The following is a 12,494-nucleotide window of genomic DNA, read 5'->3' as shown; positions in this document are numbered from 1 at the left end:
GCTCTCAAACTTGAGCATGAATCAGAATCACCTGGAGAGTCTGTTAAACATGGATGAGGGTAGGGGTAGCTGTGCGCACTCCCAGAATTTCTAATTCAGTAGTTCTGGGGTGGGGCCTAATAATTTGCATTTCCAACAACCCAAGTGACACTACAGGTCCAAAGACTACATTTGGACAACCACTGATAAAACTCATCACCACAGAAATCAACAGCTTTCATTTATTCTTTTATCGGTATTTACTGTTGCCCACTAAGTGACAACCACCGTTCCAAGGGTTCCATGCTGAGGAAAACTGACATACTTACACCCTTATGGAATTTAGAGACGAACTGTTTTAAAAGTATTATACAATAATTAATCAGTTATAATTATGATAAGAGCAACGAAGGAAATTATATATTAACATAGTCAAGGGATCTAAACTAATCTGGGAGATTGAGAAGGGGAAGAAGTCAGGAAGTGACATTTATTTAAGCTGTGGCTTGAAACGAGTCGGAGTTTACAAGCCAAAGAGAGGGGACGTAGAGCATTCTAGAAAGTAGAAACAGCATGTACAAGAGAAGCCATCTCAATAGATAATCAGATGAATTAGGACTGAAACCAAGTCACTTGTCCTTTCTTGGCTCAGTTTAGTGGGATAAGCAAAAGCTTTGAGATGAGACACATTTGGAGTGGAATCCAACTCTCAAATTCACTAGCGGAGGTATCTTAGCAAGTGACTGTTAAAGTCTTGGTTTCTTCACTGTGCAAGCGGATGAAATAACTGTGACTCAAAGAAATTCAGCTGTGACTCAAAGGTATGCCTTTGGTTCACATAACTTCTGTAACTGGATTTCCAGAGATAGGTCAGCTTCAGGCTTGCTGTGTTGAAAGGCCTGCAGCCACTCTTCTAGGATTTTTTTTGCCTCTGCTGTCCTCCATGTATCAGGCTTGTCCTTGAGATGGCTGCCAAGAACAGCCAGGGCAAGAAAGAGCACCCTATCTCATGTCCTTTCTCATGGCAATAAGCCTTCTCCTACTGGTCCTAATTGGCCTAGGCCTGCCCATCCCTGATCTAGCCATTGTGAAGGAGGATGGAATTGCTATGATTAGCTCAGAGAATTCTCTCCTGGAGTTGCTTTCAATTCCTCAGAATAAACTGGGTGTTGTGCAGTCATCACATGTCCATCATACCTCTACTCCCAGACTGGAATGAAGATTTAATGTACATAAAGCCCCTGGCACATAAGGTACATAATAAGTCACAGCTGTCATTAATTTTACTCCAGGGACTTTATCCAAGTCAACTAAATAATATTTTGTTATTAATATTAATCTCAAGCCTATCTTATTCCAAAAAAAAGATTTAAGGCTGCTATTACTTTTTGTTGGCACTGCAGGGATGGTCCCTATCCATTTCCTTCTGCCATTTCTATTCTTACTGCCCTGTTCTCATTTATTTAGTTATTCATTCAACAGTCAATGAGTTAGTATCAACCTGGTTCCAGGCCTTTTGCTAAAAACTAACAACTCCCAAAAGGAATAAGATACAAGAAAATTGTTCACTGTCTTGGGTCAGTAAAAGCCACCCAAACAATATAGCACAGTGAGACGGGTGCTGTAATAGAGATGTGTACACGGCCAGCTGCCCAAAAAAACAAAACAGATATATGTACAAGCTTTCTAAGCATACAAGGATTTGGGAAGGGAACAACTAGGTATACGGGGGCAGAGGAGTCAGTTGGAAGGCTGCACAAAGATGGTAACCTTTGGCTTGGGTCTTTTTTTTTTTTCAGCAGGTGAGTTGTTACACACTCCTTAGCAGATTCCGACTTCCATAACTACCATCCTGGGTTGGGTCTTGCTGGATGAGTAGAAGTTCACCTGGCTGCTACAGAGTCCTCACTCCTTTTCCCACTCCAAGCTGTCTTCCACTGTGGTGGGACTCTTTCCATTTCAAGTGACAAGGTTGGGACTCTGCCATAAAGAAAAAAAGGGAATATATTGTCTCATGTAAAAGAGCCATCGAAAGGGTTGGGTGGATTTTAGACATGGTGGATTCAGGGTCTGAAATGATATCACAGAACTTGGTTTCTCGCCATGTGTTGGTTCTGCTTCCTTGATTGGAAGTCCTTTATCTATATGGTGGACCCTGGCATATCCAGGCTTTATCTTCTCCTACACTGAAGCCTGGTAGAGGGGAGAGCATGTCTATTCTACAAATGTCCCAGGAAAATAATCCCATTGGTTTTGACTGATTGGATCACATGCCCACTCCTGAACCAATCAGTGTGGCCAGAGGAGTGTGATGCTCTGATTGGCTGGACCTGGGTCACATGCTCCACCCCAGCTCCAGAATAGCTCTTTCAATGGCCAAGAGCTCTCTGAGCCCCCCACAGCTGTGGGAGGCTACAGGAGCTTGGAGAATTCACCTGTTTTGCAAATGAGGAAATGTTGTTTTCTCAACAGGCATGAGAGTAGCAGTGTCACTTAATATGGATTTAATGAAAGAAGGAAAAAAGGGTGAGAGTCTGGCAGCCCCTGTGGATGATGGGAACACACTCTGCTTAGTCTGGCATTCAAGGCCGTTGAAACTCTCTAGCCACAGACTCTCTGGGTTGAGTCTTTACTTGTCTTCTTACATAGCTGTTTTGCCTTGAGCAAATCATTTAAACTCTTTTTAACCTCAGTTTCCTCATCTATAAAATGGGAATAATACTAGTGCCTACTTGGCTGGGTAGGTACCTGGATCAGTCAGGATCTATCAGGAAACTCCAATTAGAATATGAAGAATTGACAGGGGGTTATTTTACAAGGGCAGGGTATATGGAAACCCACAAAGGATAATGCAATACCCCAGGTGGTTTCAACCCATCTTTCTATCTCCTTTCCTTGTACGAGCCCACCATGCTAGACTCTTCATGGCTCCTGGAAACAGCATGTTCTGTCCTGTCTCTGAGCCTGTGCACATGTTGTTTCACCATTTGGAATGTTCTTTTCCTCATCCCTTTCCCTTCCTTTCAAATTTCTACTCATCCTGAAGACCCAACTCAAATGTCTCCTACTAGGTGACATCCTTGTGTGGAGTAAATGGCTGTTTACAAACATGCATTAACATAATTAATGGAGAAATTCTGCTTGAAGACTTCCTTAATTGCAACATACAGCAGAAATATCCAACAGGAATTATCCATGGGTACAGCATACAGTGGGAGAGACTTCTAAGGCTCAGTCATATCTGCCTCTCCTCTCTTCAAGTGCAGGTAAAGATTACACTTCCCCGCTCTTTGCTGTTGGGCAGGACAATTCAGACAGGGTGTAAGTGACATGTGTCACTTCTGGGCCAGAGCATTTCCTGGCCTGTGGAAGTCTGCCATGGTGAACCCTGAGATATCATGCTGAGATAGGGGCATCATGAGATGGAGTGACTACATGGTGCAGGACCCCTCATTGACCCACCCCAGACCAGCAGAATGAGCAATAAGTAAATTCTTATGTTTTGAGGCACTGAGATTTTGGAGTGGTTTATTATTGTCTGTGTGTGTGTGAGAGAGAGAGAGAGAGAGAGATCCATTTATATGAAATGTCCAGAACTGGTAAATCCACAGAGACAGAAAGTAGATTAGTGGTTGTCAAGTAGGGAGGGAAGAGGGGAGAGGAGAGTGATTGCTTAATGGGGTGATAAAAACGTTTTGGAACTTGATAGAGGCAGTGCCTGTACAGTATACTAAGTGCCATTGAATTGTTCACTTTAAAATTGTTGATTTTAGATTATGTGGTGGTTTATTACTGCAGCATAACCTGCCCTATCCCGACTGGTGCACATGACCACTTATGGTAACTGGTCTACAAAGATAGGCTCTCACTGAAAAATGTCTCTCAGTTTGCACATCCTTGTGGCCTTGAATCTGAATTGGCTCTTTGAATTCATCTTTGAGCAATGAGATGGAATGGAATGTAGCATGACTTCCAAGGTTAGATCGTAAAAGGCTTCACAGCTTTTGCCTCAGTCTTGGGCTATTCCCTCTGGGGCAAGCCAGCCACCATGTATGAAGTCTGATTGCTTGAGAATGCCATACTGTGAGAAAGTTCTGGCTAGCCAAGTGGAAAGACCAGGTGAAGAAAGAGATCACTGCCTGACCAGCTTCCATCCGTTACACCTAGCTCAGCTGAGGAACAGACGTGTGAGTGAAGAGGACATCTTGGGCAGTTGAACTCCGTCATGACTTCCGAAGACCTCAGCCCCACCCCCTCTCTAATTGCAACCACATGAGAGACCCTAAGTGAGAACCACCCAGCTAAGCCCAGTCAACCTTCAGAACTGTGAAAGACACTAATACATTGTTTTAAGTCGTTAAGTTTTGAGGAGGTTTGTCACCCAGCACGATATAACCAGAATATTACAGTGAGGGTCTGCCTTCGAGGGAAATAATAAGGATCCATGACAAATTCTTTCCTGTAGGACCATGAAAAATCAGGTATCCATATCCCCAATAAACCAACTGATGGGCAACCGTGTGACATTGAGACCTGGCTCATCATCTGTTGACTGTGTCCCTGAAGCACAGAAAGTGCCTGAGGCTCGTGTTCTTTGAGACCACCCTCCACCCAACCCCAAGACATACCCATGTCTCACAACAGCTTCAGTGAGCCCCAGGCAACTTTGAGACTATGAGACCCCTTGGCTTGAACCCAACCTCCCATCTTCACTTTTACCTAGTTGTTAGAATAGATGGATTTCTGTTGACATGGGAAATTTTGCAAGAAATTGTTAAGTGATAAATTAGGGCATATGTATGATGAATAGAAAAAAATCTGTGAAATTGCAATACCTCAGTTCTGAACAGTGTATTTTTATCTAAATTACTTCCCAAATGAGATCTAAATTTAGGAATTTCAGTGTATTATTGAACAATCAGTACTTTTTTAATGGCAAATGAAAATGGTAAGAATAATAAAAGATCACAAATGAATCCCAAAATATGGTGTGATGAAAGAGAAGAAGAGCCCTGGTTGGTGGACAAATGGATACAAATATGTGCAAAATACCTCTATTTTATATGCAGATTAGAACTAATATAAAATAAATGTACAACACAGAAAAATTAAAAGGACAACTTATTATGAAGCAGATGATGAAAAAATAAAACTGAGGCTGTAATGACAGAAGATATGAAAAGACTCATTAATACTTTTACTTTAATAATCTACAGAAGGAAAAAGAAAAAGAAAAAGACTCATTAAATGATCTGGCTACAAAGTCTTATCATTATTATTATTATTTATTTATTTATTTATTTTGGTGGCTGGTTGATGCAGGGATCAAAACCCTTGACCTTGGTATTACAAAATCACGCTCTAAGCAATTGAGCTAACCAGCCAGCTCAAAAGTCTTAAACACAGTCTTAAAATACAGGTGCAACCCAGATGTCAGTTGTCCCTTCATCCTCTGGCTCCTGTGTGCTCTGTTTTTTGCCCAGTATCAACCTGGATGCAAAACTTGGGATATCTTTAAGTTTCCCAAAACAACCCACTCATCCCAAAGCAGTGTTTCCAATGTGATACTACTAGCCTTGTGGGAGAGACGTCTCACCATGTTGGAGTAATCCTGGTCACCGAGTCAGTAGTGAGCATGCACTGCTACCACCCCTATCAGTCACTGTGACAAGTAAAATCCACAGGTTTCCAATGCTCCTGGGAGCAGTACCACCCTCAGCTGAAAACCCCTGCACCCAAGCAATCGGGACCATCTTTACTGAAGATTTCATAAGGGTACAAAACAGAGAACTTACATCACATACCATATAGCAAACAAACTAAAACCGTTTGTTCCCACTTCCTGCTTTTTTCCACAATCTTTCATCAGCTGGACTGCTTGCTACTAGATCGCTTTTTTCCTGAGCCCGTCATCTCTCATAATGCCTGGCTGTCTAGTTCATCTTTCCTCCCTCCAGAATTTTACTCCAAATCTCAAGTTTCTCCACTGTTATGCAGAGATGGAACTCGACATTGATCTAGATGCTACCCCCTGTTTGCATATCCACCACACTCATCGTGTGCACAGCAAAGCAGAGGGCTCTCACCCTTACAGAACCCACCATCCTTAGAAGGTGGGTGAGCCACTCTCTCTGGTTACCTGAATACACCTTAAAATCTCATTCCTCCACCCCAAGTGCCATAGCACCTGCACTTGCTCTGGAGAATTTTGATGAGTGACGTTATCTCCCTCCTGTTATACAGAAAGAAAATAGATGATGCAGGGGACATCTGTTTTTTTCCTATCCCTTCTTCTGTTAACCCCAATTTTCCTTTGAAGGACCATGCCTCCTCCACACTCAGTTCTTGAAGTTTGGGTGGGGCTGTCCCCACCCCTTGGTGTCAGAGGTGAGCCTGTGCGCCCAACTAATATGGTTTCCATTCTTTTACTAAGGAAACCAATGCTGTAAAAATAACCTTACGCATATACATGCATAAGTGTGCAGATGTCTATAGGAAAAAATCTCAAAAGTGGAATGGCTGCATCAAAGCATAAATGCCTTTGTGTTTCTGATGGATTGTGCAAAATCATCCTCCATAGGAGTTGTGCATTCCTACCAGCAACACAAAGTATCCACTTCCACACAGACTGGCTAACAGGAAATATCGTCAAACTTCTGGATTTCTGCCAATCTGAGAGGTGAAAAATAGTATGTCAGTGTCATCACAATTTTTTTGTGGATTGTCTGTTTATGTACTTTTTTTCTACTGAGTTTTTAGGCTCTTTTGTCTAGATTTCTAGAAATTCTTTATGTAATAGGGGCATTAACTATTTGTGATATGATTTGCAAAATTTTTCTCAGATTGTTATTTGTCTTTTGATTTTGCTTATGGGTTTTTTTTTCCTCCATGGAGAACTTTTTATTTGTTAATTTTTTTGGCAGCTGGCCCATACAAGGATCAAACCCTGGATGTTGGTGTTATCAGCATGGTGCTCTAACCAACTGAGCTAACTGGCCAGCCCTTAATTAAGTTGAATTGATCAGTCTTTTATGGCTTCTGGATTTCTGGTTAGAAAGGATGTGCCTGTGCCAAAATTATAAAGAAATTTGCCCAGAAGAAGGTTCCCACCAAATGGGTCCCCTAGACTGGACTTCCTAGCCTCCAAAACTACATTCAGGAAGAAGCTATCTGCCTTCTGCTGCAGGCTGTTGTAGAGTCTTCCAAGGAGTCTGGAACCATGGCCACCATCTTGGACCCAGAGGGCTCCCCATCTCTTAAATGAAGAAGTTGGACCAGGTGAGTCCATCGGTGCCCCTAGATTCTAGGCACAATGTGCCAGCCTCAGGTGCCAAGGGTGCACAAAGAAAAGAAAGAAGCCCACGGTTCTCCTGGAGGCAGATACAGAAACAAGGATTTGAAGAAGGTGGGTAACTTTCTCAAGGTGGGCTTGATTGATTCAACACCAAATTTGGCTGAAATGAAGTCCACAGCTCTTTATCAACACCCAAAGTCTACGAAGGAGCCAGGCAGATTGTATTAATTCATTTCTGTTGCTTATAACAAAATACCTGGACCTGGGTAATTTATAAGAAAACAAAAATTATTGCTTACAGTCTCAGAGGTTGGGAAGTCCAAAGTCCAGGGAACTCATCAGATGAGGGTCTTTTTGGTAGTAACAGTGACCCAGGGTCTCACATGGCAGAAAATCATGGAGCAAAGAAGAGAAACTCTCACGAGCTCTCCTTTTAAAGCCCTCAGAACCACACCCATGAACTAGGGCATGACCCTTACAATCCAATCACCTCCCTAAGGCTCCACCTTTCAATCATCACAATAGGATTTCCCACCCTATCAACACTGTCAGAGTGGGGGCCAAGTTTTCAATACCTGGAACTTTGGGGGATAGAACTTAAGCTTCAATGAGTTTGGGAGGGACATTCAATCCACAGCACAGATCAAGCTGCATTTGTCCCCAAGAATTGCACCGACTAGCAGCCCCTGAGTGATTGCTGCAGAGGAGTCCTCTCCAGAGGCCACTGGAGCTGGAATGCACAGCCATGAAGGGCCAGTCCTTTCTTCCCTCTGACAGCTGCGTGCAGTATAGAAGAGCCTGTGAATCACAGTCTGGGGCTAATGACGTCTATGCCCACCTCTTTCAGAGAGGGAAATGAAACCTACCAGCATGTCGGGATGCCTTTGAGGGCACCAGAAACTCCCTTTCCCACCCGCTATCTCTAGCATGTCCAAAATCCCCAGTGAGGACCCTCTTTTGGTCTAAGCCTTGCCCTCTAAGAAATCTTCTTTTAAAATATATACAAATAAATAAAGGAAAGAAGGAAGGAATTTGCCCATTCAAGTACTTTCATAGCTCTTTTTTTTAACAGGTAAATCTTTCATCTACTTGGAGTCTATTTTGATATACAGTGTGAGATATGAATCCAAACTGTTATTTTGAGACAGGAGAAGCCAAACCCAACCCAGGGACAGTTTAATATAATTTAGTTCCCAGAAAGATGCCAGGCCAGTTGCCAGGACATGGTGCGTGAAACAAAAGAAGTCCCAAAACTGGCCAAGTTTAAACTCCAGCACAGCAGGAGGCAACACCATGTCTCAGCGGGGGTGATGGAAAGAAGAAGAATCAGACAGCAAGTCCATGGTCCCAGCCAGCAGAGGGACAAAGAAACCCAGAGAAGGGACTGGGAATCTGCTTCCACACTCCAAACTAAGCCTGCCCACGACCTGACCTTTGGGAAATCCTGTGACTCCAGGCCTCCTGAACCTCAAGGTCACCATTACTCCAAACCCTGCTAACCTGATATATGGAGCCAAGTGAGAGAGAGTCCTTACTCTCAAAAAGTTCTTATTCTTAAAGGGGAGTCACGTGTACCAGCCACCAATCCTAATAAAATACCAAAAGCAGAATAAAGGTCAAAGAACCATATGCAATAAATTCTGACTAGGAGGGCTTCAGGTAGGAGGTGATACCAATTTGAGTTGGACCTTAAAGAACTGGAGAGCTTCTAACAGATGGATAACCATTTTTTATTGCAATACATTAATTGTATAGATCATTTTAGGGAGAAGTGATGTCTTTGGGCTGTTGACTTTTCTCTTGCAGGAATAAGTCTACCATTCCGTGAGGTCTAGTCTTTTTTCACATCATTCAGCAGCACTTTAAAGTTCCCTTCATATAGATTTTATGCATTTCTTATTAAGTCTATTCCTAGATCTTTTATCTTTTGTGTTGCTATTTAAATGGGGTCACCACTTCCATTACGTTCTCTAAACGGTTGATGTTGGTATAAATTGGGAAGCTATTGATTTCCTTATTTTAATTTCAGACCCAGCTAACTAACTGAATATTTTTATTGTTTGTTTTGTAACAGATTCACGTGGGTTTCCAGGTATAAAACTATATCATCTGCAAATCAAGTTGATTTTACTTTCTAGAAATTTTAATTTCTAGTCATCTCTAGAAAAAGTCCACTTTCTAGAAATCACATGCTTCAGCCCCACACACTCAGTGAGGAGGAAGAGAGAAATTTGCATTAACTGTAGTAACTCGTGGCCTTTTTATATATTCTTCCCTCTGCCACCCCTATCTCTCTTTACACAGTACATCCCTATTACTCTTCAAGCTCCAGCTCAGATGTCACTTCCTCTGGGACGCTCTCCTTGACCTCTCAGTCCAAGCAGTCCATTGTACCATGTTTGTGGGAGCATGTGATTAGAATGGGCTTCCCCATGCTGCAAGCTCTCAGAGGGAAGGTAGTGTGCTTACTTTTGGGAGCCTTTTTTTCAGCCTGCCTGACATCCATCACCCGTTCAATTTCCTTCTGAGGTTTTCCTCCTCTCATTAAAAACCATTAGTGGGGATTGAAATCAAAGGCCTGCTATCCTCTAGCCAATGGGAGGGGTATAGATCAAAACTATAGGTCCAGATGGACCTTCCCTCCCAGGAATCTTAATATTGAGAAAAAGAGACTAAAATGGCTGGACTATGGGTCTACAAGCAGCGCTCACGCTATGTGACCAGTTCTCCTTCCCAGCCTCTGGAGCTGCCCATTGACAAGCTCCTATTGCCTCCATGAGCAATGCATTTCCTTCCAAGAAATCTACTTTTGCTTAAGTTGGCCATAGTTGATGTCTGGGTAGGCTGTGCTGCTGTAACAAACAACCTAAAATCCCAGTAACTTAACACAGTAAAAGTTTACTTCTTGTTTACGTGACAGTGAGCTGGCAGTGGGGCTCTGCTCTACAGTCATTCAAGGTTCCAGGCCTTTTACATCTTGGGTCTCAACCTTCTTGTAGGTCCTTGGAGTCCTTCATTAAATCTTCTCCTGAAGAAGTTTTAGGAGAAAGGTCTGGAAGTGACATATATCATTTCTGCCCAAATTCCACTGGCCAGAACTTAGTCATATGGCCCCATCCAACTGCAGGAGAGGCTAAGAAATGTGGTCTAGCTGTGCACCAGAAGAAAAAAGAAATGGGGTTTGTGGTAATTGCTCACAACCAACCAAAATGTACTGTAACTGATACATTCACTGCTGTATTTTCAGCCACTAGCCCATGCCAGATACAGATTGTACACTCAGTAAATATTTATTGAATGAACAAATAAGTGAATGACATGTTGCTGTGGTCTGAATGTTTGTGCCCCACCCCCAGATTCGTATGTTGAAACCATCAGCAATGTGATGCTATTAGGAGGTGGGGCCTTTGGGAAGTGATTAGGTCATGGGAGTGGAGCCCTCATGAATGGAATTAGTGTTCCTACAAAAGAGGTCCCAGAGAGCTGCCTTGCCCCTTACACCCTGTGAGGACACAGCTAGAAAGTGCCATCTGTGAACCAGAAACCAGTCTCTCACCATACTGTATCTTAAAGCACATTGATCTAGGACTTCCCAGCCTCTGGAACTGTGAGCAATACATTTCTGTCATTCATAATCTACTCACTTTATGATCTTTTGCTATTGTAACCTGAATGGACTAAGATACGTGTTATATTGTTCAGTCTTCATGACAACTCTCATAAGGCTCAGAATGGTTAAGTAACTTGCTGAAGGTCATCCAGCTAGTAAGTGGCAGATTCAGGATCCAAAGCCAGTGTTCCATCCATCATCCCATGCTGCCTCCCTAAAGTTCCATCTGTGTGCTGATCCCTGTGCTAAGAGCTATGAGGGAAAGTTAAATCAATAAGAGCCGGCCCCTGGCCTGGAGGAGTTCACATCAAAAAAGAAAAGTTGAAGAGCAGCCCAAATTTGCCTGGACTTAAAGGCCAGCTCAGGACAATAACAGATGAGATGAAACGTACTTTGGTGCCAAATGCACTGCACAGACGGGGTGGAAAGCAGAGAGATGCACTTTGGGCTAAACCCAATGGTCTGCGAAATCCTCAGAGACAAGGCAGAGCACAAACATCAGGATAAGCTATGTATGCATAAATTCTCCCAGGGACACTTTGGATTCAGGCTCTGGTCAATCAGTGCATTGCAATGGATCTGACAGCAGGCAATTTGGGCTTTAGTTCCCAGCCCAGCTGCCTAAAAACCACAATGTGTGTCACAAGCTGAAATTCTCAAGACATTTTTAGTTTTTTAGTTTAGTTTGCTTTTAGTGAGAGAAAAGCAACCCTGGATGTTCCAGACTGTCATCTTCTCAGGATTAAGTCCAAAAGAAAGAAGCTTTTCTTTCTAAATTGTTCTGGAAGGGGTCTTAGGAATTATTCTGGTTGGCTTGGCTTTGGCCATCATTTTTGAGCTGGCTGGAATCTGCTTTGAAGTCCTGGATCTATACAGTACATATGTTCCACACAACGACCATACCTGCACTCTGTCATCCCTCCATTTCTAGGCCTTGGTGACCTCAGCTGAGGGAGGATGTGGAAGGGAGGAACTTCTCCTCAAAGAAAAGGAGCCCTCAGCCTGGCAACTCCCCTTGGAGGAACCTGTCCAGTTCATGATGACTGTCTTATTCCCTTCAGGCTGCTATAACAAAATACTTAGACTGGGCAATTTGTAAACAACAGAAATTTATTGCTCACAGTTCTGGAGGTTGGGAAGTCCAAGATCAAGGTGCCAGCTGATTCAGTGTCTGCTGAGGTCCCATTCGCCATAGATGGCATCTTGTTGCTGTGTCCTCACATGGGGGAAGGGGCAAACAGTCTCCTTCAAACTGCTTTCATAAGGGCACTATTCCTATTCATGAGGGTGAATATCTCATGACCTAGCCACCTCTCTAAAGTCCCACCTCTTAATACCATCACTATGGGGGTTAGGTTTCAACACATGAATTTTGAAGGGACACAAACATTCAGACCATCGAAATACATGCCCTGTAGAAGACCTCTAGTAGACAGGTCTGGATTTCCCTCAAATGCTCGGTTTCTGAGGCCTCTGCTGCTCAGAAAGGGGACTAATGAGATGTGGTGGGTCCCCAGGTTGACAATAGTTGGAGAACTATCTTCATCCTCTACCTGCCTGAGGGACCAAGATTTCCACTCAGTACTCCCTGAGCAGCAGTACCTTACCACA

Source organism: Cynocephalus volans, chromosome 6, assembly GCF_027409185.1.
Source record: "Cynocephalus volans isolate mCynVol1 chromosome 6, mCynVol1.pri, whole genome shotgun sequence".
Lineage (NCBI taxonomy): Eukaryota > Metazoa > Chordata > Mammalia > Dermoptera > Cynocephalidae > Cynocephalus > Cynocephalus volans.
The sequence above is the reverse complement of the archived record's forward strand: the minus strand, read 5'-3'. Positions refer to the sequence as shown.